General features: G+C 42.4%; 1 long non-coding RNA gene across 1 annotated transcript; it reads right to left on the bottom strand.

The window, feature by feature from the left end:
* Nucleotides 1–1165: 1165 nt before the first annotated feature.
* LOC140214094 (uncharacterized) lies at nucleotides 1166–11451 on the bottom strand. The gene is made up of 3 exons (XR_011891016.1): nucleotides 9920–11451; nucleotides 3312–3396; nucleotides 1166–1356 (listed from the first exon to the last, which is right to left on the bottom strand). It is a non-coding gene; the product is annotated as an uncharacterized lncRNA (long non-coding RNA).
* Between the last annotated feature and the right edge of the window lie 3402 nt (nucleotides 11452–14853).

The following is a 14853-nucleotide window of genomic DNA, read 5'->3' on the forward strand; positions in this document are numbered from 1 at the left end:
TTTCACATACTGTAGTCCAATTGGGCTATCGCAGGAGTGGGTTTGTACATTGCATATAACAAAATATTTTTCTGCACAAATCAACTTCAATGCCTTAAAAAACATGATAACTTCGATATAAAAGATACAATCAGTATAATAAACGCAGCATGAATCAAGTAAATACAATGATTTTTCTAATTTACCTAGTTTCACCTGGGAGTAAGTTCCATTTTTCAATTGTATGAGGAAAGCTGTACTTAAACAGGTTAGTATGCAGTTGAAATGGAGCAAGGTTAAGTTTGTGGCTATTCCTAGTAGGTTTCAAATTATCAGGAGACAGATAGTTGTTCTTTAATGAGTAGTGTGGGGTGTTATTTGAATTCTGCAACAATTTAAGGCATTCTTAATCACGCCGCTTGGACAGAGGTAGTAAACCGATTTGTTGTTTATTTAAGTCATTATTCCAAAAAATTGGAGAGTTGGAATTTCCCCTCACAAGGCACTATTGGCAATAAAATCACCTACAGTGCTTGTCGAATGGGTGCCGCAGTGCTACAGTTGACCTGCAAAGACGGGGCCGAACCCCTGCTTAGAAAATGGAAGAGAGGCCGAACTCTCTCGAGCCCTGGCTAACTTTGAGCACTGACTGTGTTGAGTGGTATACTATATATTGTACTACCACACAGTACAATGATGTATATTAATGATTAATACAGTAATATTATGTATATAATAATAATAATAATTATTATAATAATAATAATAATGATTCAGATCTGCTACCGTATCTGCATCTCCTTCCTTCATGCTACAGAAAATGTCTATGGAATTCTTGCTGTCAAATCAATAAATATATACTTCAGAGCATTGTTGCGTTGTTGTGGCATCACTGGAAACATCACTTCACAGCATTAAATCTTTATCGGTCAAACTTGTGCTCAGAAAAACACGTGGCACTCAAAGCACAACAACCCAGCAGCGAGCATGGTGTGTCAAGCGAGTCACATGACTCGTCAAAGGTCGTAACATAATTGCTGGTGCTGTATATATATATATATATATATATACATACCTTCCGCAAAGTACAACACTATTTGCATCTCACGTTGACTGATATCTTTCAATTGTTAGTAGGTGAAATGCAATCCACAGAAAAAGGATAAGCAATTGTATGCATATCTATCAGTATAATCACGGAGTATCAGGCTGGGCATCAACCAAATTGATTCTTAATATCTGTAACTGTGGCGAGGAAAGCATATGTCGCCTTGAAGAAGACAAGTCCACTTGTTGAAACGTTGGCTCCTGCTTTCATCTTGTTCTCGGTTTGCTCATCGTCTTGAATTTCCATTTCCTGCCTTCCCCATGTTTTCCCTGGGTTTGTATACATGGTATTTTAACACGCAGCCTAACAGATTGCAGATTCTTCTCCTATATGCATAGTTGGTATATAATTGTGAATCAGCAACACACTAAAAAAACGTTTTCTTCTAGCATAGCACTGAAGCATACAAAGTTGAAAATTTACTGTGCCTACCTGGGCGTCATTTCACATATTTAAGAGGTGAATCATTTTTCTTTGTGTACATGTGCATTGGGCTAGCTCCCAGATCAAACTATATGCCATCAATCTGCACAGTTGGCACAGTAGGAATTCACAAGACAAATTTTAGCAGAGTGCACCTTGTTTACACTTTTCTGCATTTCTGTATGCAAGATATAACACTACAATTTCTGCTGAAGATACTGTGCTTGTTGTGCAGGCCATGTTTTGATGCTAATGGATGGCACCTGTATAATCATGTAAGACTTTTGTGAATATATTGGCACAGCAGCACCTTCTGTTATTTTGTATGTATATTTCTGACCAGCAACACAACCAAGCAGAGGTATATTGTGCTGTAGGCAAAACAAGTGGCCACTTAGATTTGGCAGCTCTAGATGGGCACATCGCATCTAGTCGTTCCTCACCCCACTTTAACATTTACATTTCACCAATGGCAAAGGACAATGTTGGATTCCGTAAAATATCCAATTTCAAATGCACTATGGATGACTGACTTTTGAAAGAACAATGAAGTGATGCCTGGAAACCTGTCTACCAACTTTCTTCCCATATTAGTTACTATAATGCCTTACAATGTGTCTTAAGATTCTTCACATGGTGCACCTAAATTTGGTGCTAGAGTGGAGAGGAGTGCAGTAGTTTGACTTTACCTAGGGTAGCAAAATGCCTCACAACACTGCTACATCAAAGTAGCAGTGTTGCAGCGCTCAACGGTGCCCTTAAAGGCTTCAGTTGCGCCCATCACATAACAGGGGCAGGGAGAGTACAAACATAGATGAGATTACAAAGAAATAGTTACAACAAATAATAGGACAAAGTACAGAACAAAGGTATGCTAACATTGTTTAGGTATTAAGAAACAGAATGTAAGAAATCATAAGAATTGCAAAACAAAAGTTATGCACACAGCAAAATAAAATGTTGCAAATATGCATGCACACATAAACTACGGTATTAATACAGGTATTTATTAGTAACTCACAAAAACAACTAAACAAGAATGTAATAAAAAAGGCAACTAATTAACAGTGCGTAGCACGTCGTAAAATTTTAATGTCAGATTCTGTGGCAATATCAGAGGGAAAGCAGTTCCCTTCAGTGATGGTGCAGGGTATAAAGGAGCATGCATATTGTAACGTGCGAGATGGTGTATGCTTGAATATGAGGTGGTGATCCCGGCATGAAAATACGACAGGTGGTGACTGAAAGAAATCATTGTGAAGAGAAGTACGATTATAAAGTTTGTCAAGCAGGCAAAGACGCACTGATTTGTGGCGAAGGGATAGTGCTTGTAAATCAGTACGTGCTTTTAATGATGACACGGAAGTGTAAGATGAATAGTCGGAAAATATGAAGGTGAGCAGCCCAGTTTTGAACAAATGCAATCTCGTCAACAATGTTTACCTGCCAGAGTGCTATATTAGCGATGCGTATTCGAGCTTTGTGTGGATTAGTGTAGTGTAAGCAAGTTTATGTATGTTGACAAAAGCATGCTTTAGGTTTAATTTGATGATGCCAAGAGAGTGGTGAACTGCTGCAAAGATGGAGTAAATGTGGTGGTTTCATGCTAAGTCGTAATGTAAATGAAAACCTGTGCTGGTAGTTGAATGTTAAACTGGGATCTTCGAAATAGTCGATGACTTGTGAATTAATAATGTGTTCCATAAATTTGCGAATTGTACTGGTTAATAATATTCATTGGTAGTTAAAGGGTGATAAACACTCGCTGGATTTGTAGAATGGGATGACTTTAGCCACTCACCAGTCTTAAGAATGAACCCAGGGGGTATGTTGCGACACTAGCTGGGACACATTCTTGAGCAGCTTGTTATTAAATTTGCTGTGACCTGTTGTAGATGAAGTTTTTAATCTGTTTAGTAAGGTAAAAATGCCCGACCCACTAATAACAATTTCAGACATGTCAGATTGCATGGGGAAGTCAGGGCATGCAGTGATGTCTTCACATTTGGACACTCAACAAAACATGTCATTTAGTAACTGCACACACTATAACTCAGGAACTACATCACCACCAGAATTAGGATTATGTCAGGCTGTGAATAGGGGTTTATTACGTGCCATAATCACTGTTATTCATAATAAATCATAGCTGTAAACCTGTTGACGTGTGGATTTTAGTAGCATCTGGCATTCTTTGTCACATAATATGTATCTTTGCCATGTCTTGGCTTTTTTTTTATTTGCCATTCTATAGAGCGCTTCATTTTATTTATGAGGTGCTGCAGGCATTTATTGAATGTTTTGTTGCATCTAATGCTGAGAAAAAGGACGAACATTTTGATAAGATTTGCAAAGGTGGCTCTAAACATAACCAGTTCTCTTCAATAGCTCGACTGTGTCTGCAAAGGTGGCTAATTAACGATTATGCCGAGTAATGTTGGCCCTATTGTAGCACCTAATGTGTTTAGTAGTGTTTTCTTTTTTGTTAAAGAGAAGTTAAGCAGACGTACTATAACTGCATGATCAGACAGCCCGTCCAGGTGAGTAATGCCGGAACAGATTAGAGGATCGCTGGTCGAGATGAGGAGGAGGAGGAATAAATATTTATTTTTGAAACAGTATCCCGGGTTAAGCCCCAGTTCTACTCTAGGTGGCAGGTCTCCTCATTCCAGGAATCCTCTGGCCTTCGCTGCCTCCTTGGCCCTGGCGACGAGGTGTCATTGTTGCTCCAGGCCCTCGGAGACGAGCTTGGCCTCTCACGTTTCAATGAGGTCTTCGCTTTCTTGTCTGGCGTTATATTCTTTCGGTGAAGGCGATGCGTCTGTATCTAGATGCCATGGACACTCGAGGATCAGGTGCGCCAAGGTGTATGGTAAGCCGCACATTGGGCAGCGGTATCCTTGTAGCATTGGGCATAGTCTGTGCATGAGTATTTCCTTGTAGCATTTGGTATAGTCTGTGCATGAGTATTCCGTCGGTGTAAGTGTTACTCTGTAGTCTTCTGAGTGTGGTACTTTCTTCTTCGGTGAGCTTTAGGTGAGGTGGTGGGTGCAGCCTGCATTCCAGCCTGTGATATTGAAGGATCGCTGAGTAGGTGATGGGTACGGTCTCTGCCCCTGCTGATGCAGACCGGCATCTTGAGAGTAGGAAGGGTTGGCCCGGCAGGTGTGGCCTCGGGCCACGGCGTGTGCTGATTCGTTCCCCTCCAGCCCGTCATGCCCAGGAACTCAGGTCACGCAGGTGTAGCGGATCGAAGCGCTGTCGTGCTTCAATATCTTTAGTGCTTCTGTCGACACTAGACCCTTAGCATAGTTCCTGACAGCTGCTTCAGAATCGGAAAGAACTACAGCTGCGTCTGCACGTGGTAGTTGCTAGGGCGATCGCCGTCTCTTCTGCAGTCTCAGAGTTTTGCGCACGGACTGTGGCAGACGCTAGCTCTCTGCCCTTAGAATCTGTGACGTTCAGGGCGTAAGCATTTCTTTGCGGGTATTTGACTGTGTCGGTGTATCTGGCATCCGGACCTTGCCTGTGTCTTTGCCGTAGGGCATCCACTTGGGCTTGTCTTCTTTCCTTGTGGTACAATTGGTGCTATGCACAGGGATTTGCAGATGTTTGGAGGAATTCTTTCTTTTCAGTCCGTGGTGGCCTATAAAGGTTTCACTGTAGCTCAGCCGTTGCAGCACTGATCTCCCGGTGGGCATGAGCTTAAGTCATTCTAACTGACTGGCTTTACGAGCTTCGGCTAATTCTTGCCAGGTGTTGTGTATGCCCGTCTTGAGAAGTCTCGTAGTCAAAGCCGTAGATGTTAGGCCCAGGGCAGTTTTGATGGCTTTGCATATTTGAATGTTAATTTTTTTCTACCTCTGATGAGATCTAGAATATTGGCCACTGTACATGATGAACAGGTTGGGAGAGTAATGAGTTGAGGTAACATGAAGTGTAGACAGGAATGAAGGAAAATATGCCATTGAGCGTGAGCAGCTGTGACAGATTCTGTTGTCCAGTTAATAATGGAGAAATTAAAATTGCCATAAATGATCACAGTAGAATGCCAAAATAGCACATGCACTTCATTTAGAATGTTTTGAAACTCGCTTGAAAATGCACAATTTACATCCGGAGGGCAGTAGTATGCACTTATGAGAACATTCTGCTTGAGCATTGAAGTGAAATGAAAATGTGCTCTAGGAATGAACGAATGCCATTTGGAACTGCAAGAATTTATTTTTTTAAAGCTATGAGCATGCCACCTTCTATGCAGTTGCATCATTCACAACAAAAAGTGTTGCATGAAGATGTGAAAAGAAAAATTTTATAGTAGATGGTATCGTTTAGCCACGTCTTGATTAGTACAAGAAGAGATGTCACGCATGAATCAATGAGTGATGAAAGTGACATATATTTTGACATCAAACTTCAACCTCTAGTGCATAAGAATGACAGGTTTGTAGACGTGTTATGGGTGTGTGGTTGCATAAACTGTCAGTTTCCACACTTGCATAAGATGAAGGTTTGGCTTATCATTCTTAAAGCATGCTGAGACAGACGCACTGCACAATTTATTTCCGAGTCCCAAACGTATGTGTCGTTGTTGACCAAGAGCTTGTTAAAAACCAAGCAAGCTTAGTGTGAGCTGTCTCATACTGACTACAAATTTTAAAAAATTAATAAGAAAATAAATATATCTGTCATCCTGATTGCTGATTTGCTGTTCCTAAGTGATGGAGTAGTGTGAAAGTGACATATTTTATTTGTACATATTGTACTCAACCCACTGCAACAGTAAAAAAAAGGAAAGAAAGGAAGGAAAATGTAATTTTGTGAGATTATACAGATGGAGCATCCTTCTTTTTTTATGCTGAAGTAAACAATCAATATATGCACATGTGAATACGATATATGTGCATGCACTAGAATAACTTTCACCAGTCATATTATGTCAGCAAGACAGCAAGGTGGGCGAATTGGTTAGGATTTATCTTAGTTTTGGTAACAGCTAGCGCAAAGGTACGATGAGTAGAAAACGTTATTAAATACACGAGCAGGGCTGTTAATGGTTTGTGAACACTTTTCTGTAACGCTATGTGTTATATCCGCGTCCACAGCGACCAGGCCGGCATGGATAAGCGTAGTTTATGATTGAGCTCTTCCTTGTCATTTGACGCGCTGATAACCACGACTTATTACAATACGGCAGTTTCTTAACGTTTGCTAATCCGGCTTGGGCAAAGCTCCCGTCGTTGTGTGCCACCTCACGTCCGCCGTACGCGGTGCCGGCCGGGCAATAATAGATTGACTTTTGGATGGTAGTACGCTCGCTGCGTGAGGGCACGCCGCAGGTGAAGGGCATTGGAAAATAGCCCATTCTTACGACGCGGGGTTCGGTATGTGACCTGTGATTAGCCCGAGGGTTCAGATTAACTGCGTAGCTGTTGCGCGGCCCAATGCTTCGCGCTGCCCGATTGTAGACGGTGGACATTGTAACATATTTTAATTTCGCTTGCGTTTCGCTCGCGCAAGAACTTTCCACGACTCGCTGACTTCCCGTCTGTTGCCAATGAATGTTCCCCGGCCAGACGCTCCTAGGTCCAAGCCCGGCCCGGGCCCGAGTCAGCAATTGCTTGGCCCCCCCGAGCATCCTTGGACCGAGTTTGGCATATGCGGCCGACAACGCTTTCTGTCTGGCCAGCGCTAGTAGTAAAATCGTGTTTTGTCAACAATTAAGTTAGCGTGTTGACGGTACGTGAAACGTCGATCGCTTCCGTATCACAGCTCTGTTGGCATTAGCCTTTTTTTCTTATTGTGTTACACAATAGGTGCGATTGCGATCACTTTATTCCGACGGTTATGCTATGTAATGATAGAGCAGGCAGGCCGGATCGAGGTGCCGTACTCGCTAGGGCCTTTCCTTGCCGTGCTGCGCGTACACTATCAACGATAGGTCGTTTATATGGACGGTAGGTAATAATAATAACGATAACCCCGAGAAAGGAATCCATTGACATACTGGCCCTGGAGATAGGTTCATGTTTGCCGAATCGCACCGTATGTATGTATGTATGACTCGGTCGAATTGGCACGTACAGTTGAGAGGCTCTCATGAGATATGCTCACCGACGACATGCCGATGAAGTGCTGTTTAGTATTTTTCTCGCACGCAACTATGTAAACGAACTTCCTATTAGCGTGTAGACGAATGATGAGGGCGGCATATAGGTACAGTACCGTACATATTCGCCTGAAGAGGAACATTACAAATGTGCACATGGTATTCACATTTTATTAATTTAATGATGATATACATAGATTTATACAGTACGAGTGGCACCCACGATGACAATGGAAGAGAGAATAATCTAGAGGAATTCGATATCCCAGAAGTAACGCCGGAAGAAGTAAAGAACGCCTTGGGAGCTATACAAAGGGGGAAGGCAGCTGGGGAGGATCAGGTAACAGCAGATTTGCTGAAGGATGGTGGGCAGATTGTTCTAGAAAAACTGGCCAGCCTCTATACGCAATGCCTCAAGACCTCGAGCGTACCGGAATCTTGGAAGAACGCTAACATAATCCTAATCCATAAGAAAGGCGACGCCAAAGACTTGAAAAATTATAGACCGATCAGCTTACTGTCCGTTGCCTACAAAGTATTTACTAAGGTAATTGCAAATAGAATCCGGAACACCTTAGACTTCCGTCAACCAAAGGACCAGGCAGGATTCCGTAAAGGCTACTCAACAATAGATCATATTCACACTATCAATCAGGTGATAGAGAAATGTGCGGAATATAACCAACCATTATATGTAGCTTTCATTGATTATGAGAAAGCATTTGATTCAGTCGAAACCTCAGCAGTCATGGAGGCATTGCGGAATCAGGGTGTAGACGAGCCGTATGTAAAAATACTGAAAGATATCTATAGCGGCTCCACAGCCAGTCTGTACTCCTCCATAAAGAAAGCAACAAAATCCCAATAAAGAAAGGCGTCAGGCAGGGAGATACGATCTCTCCAATGCTATTCGCAGCGTGTTTACAGGAGGTATTCAGAGACCTGGATTGGGAAGAATTGGGGATAAGAGTAAATGGAGAATACCTTAGTAACTTGCGCTTCGCTGATGATATTGCCTTGCTTAGTAACTCAGGGGACCAACTGCAATGCATGCTCACTGATCTGGAGAGGCAGAGCAGAAGGGTGGGACTAAAAATGAATCTGCAGAAAACTAAAGTAATGTTTAACAGTCTCGGAAGGGAACAGCAGTTTACGATAGGTAGCGAGGCACTGGAAGTGGTAAGAGAATACATCTACTTAGGACAGGTAGTGACTACTGATCCAGATCATGAGAGTGAAATAATCAGAAGAATAAGAATGGGCTGGGGTGCGTTTGGCAGGCATTCGCAGATCATGAACAGCAGGTTGCCATTATCCCTCAAGAGAAAAGTGTATAACAGCTGTGTCTTACTAGTGCTCACGTACGGGGCAGAAACCTGGAGGCTTACGAAAAGGGTTCTACTTAAATTGAGGACGACGCAACGAGCTATGGAAAGAAAAATGATAGGTGTAACGTTAAGGGATAAGAAAAGAGCAGATTGGGTGAGGGAACAAACGCGCGTTAATGACATCTTAGTTGAAATCAAGAAAAAGAAATGGGCATGGGCAGGACATGTAATGAGGAGGGAAGATAACCGATGGTCATTAAGGGTTACGGACTGGATTCCGAGGGAAGGAAAGCGTAGCATGGGGCGACAGAAAGTTAGGTGGGCAGATGAGATTAGGAAGTTTGGAGGGTCAACATGGCCACAATTAGTACATGACCGGGGTAGTTGGAGAAGTATGGGAGAGGCCTTTGCCCTGCAGTGGGCGTAATCAGGCTGATGATGATGATGATGATGATGATATGTGGGCTGTGTGGACCTTTAGGGTGTAGTGTAATATGCAATGTAGGAATGAAGTATTAAGAACACAACAACAAAATTTCTTGTCATATGACCAACTGAGTAAAATCTGCTTTTCAAGTGAACAAACATACCCCACAGGAATGCCACTTGTAGCTTTTTCAACTGAGCTACCACATTTTTAGTCACATATGCAGCTAGGGTATGCAATCCAATTTTAGAACATGGCTTAATTAGCAAAAAGCTTTCATAATCTTGAATACAGTTAATGCATTAGAGGTGCAGCCTTAGTTACTGTACACATTGCATAATCTGCACACTGCAGAGCATTAATTTGCATAATTTGTTTTGCACTTTCTTCTGCATGTGGCTGCAAGCCTTTGTTTTCAAGAGTGCGCCTAGGAAAGAAAGTGTTTGTGTTTGGTTTGGATGATGCACTTCGGTGGCCAAGAGAAGAAACATGCAAATTATAATATTTTTTTATTAAGATAGCTGCATTGGACCGGCAGGACCTACCTTTCATACCATGATTAGGGCAAGACAGATGGCACCTGACAAAATCCAGAAAATGTATCATCCACTCTGAGTAATTGGTGAGCAAGCTTCAATACCATGAGGGGCCAGTGAGCCTTGGCTTTGGTATGACAGGAACAGTCTTGAAAATACCAAAACATATGTGCATAAGGGACAGGAGTTGCCTCTGTCTGAAACCCACTGATGACTCCATTATAAACGTAAGCAGCAGTGCTTGTGCCATGCTCTGCTGCTTAATTTCAGAGAGACTAAGAGATGAACGAAAGGCATAGATAGAAACATTGAGAGGAGCATTATTTATGTTCTTTTGCAATATCATGCTGCAATTACCACAAATTATAAACACTGCAATAGTTGTCTCTAGCTTGCTCATTTTAATAATCGTTCCATTCACAGTCTCAACTCAACAGCATAACACAACATATTAACTTATTGCGCTAAAGTCTGAGAGTGTGTTGGTTACATATACTACATTTGGTTACATTTACGTATACTGGATGAGTGAGGGGCATATGAACACACTTAGTGCTGCTTTCCAACTGAGATTATTCAATCCATTGAGCAACCTGACTTTAAACTTTTGCAGGTGACTGTTCAAGTCAATGCACATACATTTACCCACATCTACTGTTTGTTCTATATTGATTTCTCTTTTACGAGTAATCACTGTGGATTATAAGGGATATTACAATTAAACATTGAAGGCCATAATTATGAAAATAATATGGCCTTTGAAAACAAAAAGCATAGACAGGCCATCAAAATGACAGCAAAAATAAAGAATAAATTAATTGTTTGTTTAAAAAGAAGCCTAATAAGCTTATTAAATCACCCATGACATGCCTCTTAATTGGCTCTTGAAAGTTGAGCTCCAAGACTGGCATGCTGTGTATATCACTGACAGTAAGCACCAGACTAGCAATACCAGAGTAACAGGGGAATCACCCATTGCAATCACCTCTGAAAATTTAGTCAATGGAGTTAGAGAGCTCTTCTAAATCACCTTTCTAGCAGCGGAGTAACACTGTACCATTTTGGAACAATACATTTGTGTTTCTCTGACATGACCCAAATACCTCAAATGGATCCCAGTACATATGGGAGAAGTAACCACGAATGGCCCTCCCAACCTCAATGAGAAGGCCGACCGAGCCGCGCGAGAACTAATCCACCGCGTCTCGGACAGTGACGGCACAACACCCCGCAACCCCCGGGGAAAGGGGAAGGACAGCGGGGAGGCAACGACAACGAAGTAGCGATACGAAACAACAGGCACAGACTGGTCACGTACCACGACATACTGACACACTATACGAAACGAGGAGAAACATACCCACAACCCCGCAAACAACTCGACAGGTTTCAAGAAACAGATTGGAGGAGGTTGCAAACCAGAATATTCCGAAACCCAGTACATTTAGACAGAGTAAATTCAACACAATACCCAGACGCGAGCTGCAAGCTCTGCAAGCACGAACCCGCATACAATGCACAGATCTCATGGAAGTGCACACAGATCAGATCGATATATCTAGAGGACATGATAGAACAGGACCTTCTCGAGGAGCGATAGCTAAGCGCTCTGACTAGCTCGGAACTACACGACCAACTATGGGCTATCCAGTGGGCCCGGGCAGCAGTGGAAAGGCTATGCCTCACCGCACATAATGCCCGGGTGGCCTGAGCCTGGGCTGGAAACCTTGCAGATCCTTTTCTCATTAAAGTTATTTCCGTACGTCCCTCCCTGGTTCAAAAAAATTTACCTTCCTAAACGCCATGTGCATCTTTAGAGGCATGCCTTATAGAGATACACTGGCAATTTAATCTCTCCCCCATGGATGCTAAAAAGTCTCAAAAGGCAAAATGCTACTCCCTGATAGATGCTTCATATCAAAGAACATTTGCCCTTTTTACACACAATGCTTTGTTTAAGGTCACATTCAGAGCAAGTGAAAAGCACAATTAGGCCTATAATTCCCTGCCTGTAATGATACTTTGTACAAACTTGCTGTGAAACAGTATTGCATGAAGCTACACTGACTCTCTACAACTGCAGAAGATTACTCTTTTCATTCAGGCAGCAGTGACATTTCTTTCCATTCATAATAAGTGAGTCAAGATGCCTGTGCTCACATTATTAAAATTACGTATTTCCTGATAATAAATTGCAGTTAAGAATACTGCGTCCTTGACAGTGCTTGCAAAATTGATGCAGCAATGGCTGTCAAACTTGACGTAAAAGCATGTGTCGCATCAGAGCAAACTTTTCAGGGTAGAAAGACGGTAAGTGAGCCTGGCACAAGAGGTGCGGGTAGATACATGTTCTTGATGTTGTTGTGTTCTTTGTTATCTGCCATGGCATTGAAAAGGCCAGAGATGTGTCCCTGTACCTAGTGTAAGCAAGCATTAAAAGTGAGTAGTTGTGAAGCTTGTGTATCTTCTGACAAAGCTATGTGGCTTTACTGTCTTGCTTCAGCTGCTAAATGGCACTCAAGGAATTGGTGTGTCTGTATTTGGGTGAAGTTTGATAAAAATGAGGCTGCCTCATTGGTGTCATGTGTGACTTTACCGTGTACCAGCTCCGTTCTGCATACTCTTGTCATGTATGGTATGAAGCTCAAGTAGAGTTGCAGACATCCATTGTAGATTCCTTATTTTTATAAAGAGGGAAGTACTTAAGGCTGACTGATACTATGCTTCCATCTCTTGTAATAGCAGCGTCTGTACAAAATACATTGGTCCAAAGGAACATCAGTGTACAGCCGTGCCATGGCCTTAAGTCTGTTCTTGCACCCAAGCAATCAGAAGTGACTGCAACATGCAACCTCTTTAATTCAAATGCTCATTCACATTGAATTAGCAATGCTGCCGTGGTGTTCACCTGGGCATGTTCTTGAGCGAACAGAGGGAGAGCAGCTATTGCCCTCATCACGTTTTGAATAATGATCTCAATCTGGTCCCTCTGCTTCAGTGAGGGCCAGTAAAACTGAGCCTGATGAATAATATGTGGCTGGAGTACAGACCAAACAGCATTACTAGCTATTTTGGTACAATCTTCTCCACATTTAGATGCAATCCTTCATATCAGGTGGAAGGTTGACATTGGTGTCTTCTTTATTTTGCCTAGCCAATTTCATCTTGTTCCGGATTGGCGAACATCGAGACCAAGGATCCGTACTTCTATTTCTTGTAACAAGGACCAGTGCCGGTAGCCAGGAATATATTGGTGCATGTGTGTGGGGGGGGGGGGGGGGGTGAGCATTGTCTGCACATTGTCCTATGCCAGGTAAACAGACATGTTGGGTTCGGGGGCAAGGAGTTACGTTCCCGGTGTAGAGCATGCTGCAAAGAAATGCCGGTCTAGCCTGGTGTTGTTGGAAACGCCTTTCTCAAACTAATTGCCAATAATTGTTAGAAAGCTATATTGTGGCTACTTTTCCTTGCAGCAAGGTGTGTATTGTCCAAAATGAGTGATGCACGAATGATGGATGTCGCTGCACCTATTGCTGCCTGCAAATGTGAGCCACCATTCAGGAGCACAGCAGTACTGGACGGTAGTGCTAGTAAATTTACATAATTAGCAAGGCTTCAATATGCATACCCTGGAGTTAAATGTCAATATTGATTAAAATGGCTGTGACATATGAGTAGGCTTTGTTTTTTGTGGCCATTATCTGGCTTTCGCGCACCCCCTGGATGGGCTGTATTATTCTTGCATCCCTCTGACAACAAACATTTGCTTGTGAGTACTTCTTGCTACCTTTATTACTGATTTCTTTTCTTGATACTCAGATCCCTGTCTTTGCAATGTGGCCTCTGGCTGTTTATGTTCTTAGGAATGCAGACTTGTATGATGTTAACATATCTGAAAAGAAGCAGCATACACACTGAATACTTGAATGATAGAAAGCCACTGCTGTAAAATTAATGGTCAATCTCGGAAAGGGTCACCTGAATTGGCCACAATGAATAATTTACTGAAGCTATAAAAGCTGCTTTTCTGAATAAATTTTCCAAGACAAATACAGCAATATGCATGTCATGTTTGACGAGAATTCACAATTACCTGAAGCATATTTGCTTTGAGAATTAGTCCCAGGTGCCACAAGCACACTTGATGCAGAAGCTTGAAAGCAGTAGAGTGACAGCCACACACCTCTACCACGTGGAATAAAAAAAATCCCAGACGGTAGCACACTACTCACCCAGCTAAAAAAACAAACACATGTTGTCATTTATTGAAATTGCTCTTTATTTTTAAAAGTTCAATTCAGAACAAGTTACTACAGAGTGTATTAATGTTTATGTTGGTTTTCATATTACACACCCCTCTGTGGCAACAAAATGCTGCACATACGCAATCAGTCATGCATGCCCTCCTACAAAGAGTGAAATGGAATCTGAGTGAATCAAGTGACATGTGGCTCATTTGTAGTTGTAGGTAAACTTGATGGCTGATAGCACTAAGGGCAAGTAATAGTAGTATAAAGTTTATTTCTCTTAGTGGTTTGGGCGGTCGGTGCGTCCCTCAGTACAGGGCTCCACTGATCTCTGTGGTTTGCTGGGCTTGATCGAGAAGAGCTCTCTGGCTCTCTACTTCTTCACTAGCAAGCCAAACATCCCAGTGCCTGTTACTTGGCACTTACGCCATAAGGGGCGAATTGGAATTTGGAGGCTGTAGTTTATACGTTCATGTTACGTGGGCAAGAGTTGGCAGCTCCTCGCACCAAGAACACATACTTTCATAGAATGCAGGGTGTACCTTAGTGAGTATTTGTAGGTGTAAATATGTGTTAGTCTGTACACAGCGCGAATCCCTGGCCTGTTCTTTCATAAGGTTGGAGTGCGGGCGGCTGTATTTTTGTCTCTCCTTTTCCTGGTTTTCGAAGTGTCGTGTGGGTCAATGGGAGTTCCTT

The sequence above is a fragment of the Dermacentor andersoni genome, chromosome 11, assembly GCF_023375885.2.
Source record: "Dermacentor andersoni chromosome 11, qqDerAnde1_hic_scaffold, whole genome shotgun sequence".
In the NCBI taxonomy this organism is placed as follows: Eukaryota; Metazoa; Arthropoda; class Arachnida; order Ixodida; family Ixodidae; genus Dermacentor; species Dermacentor andersoni.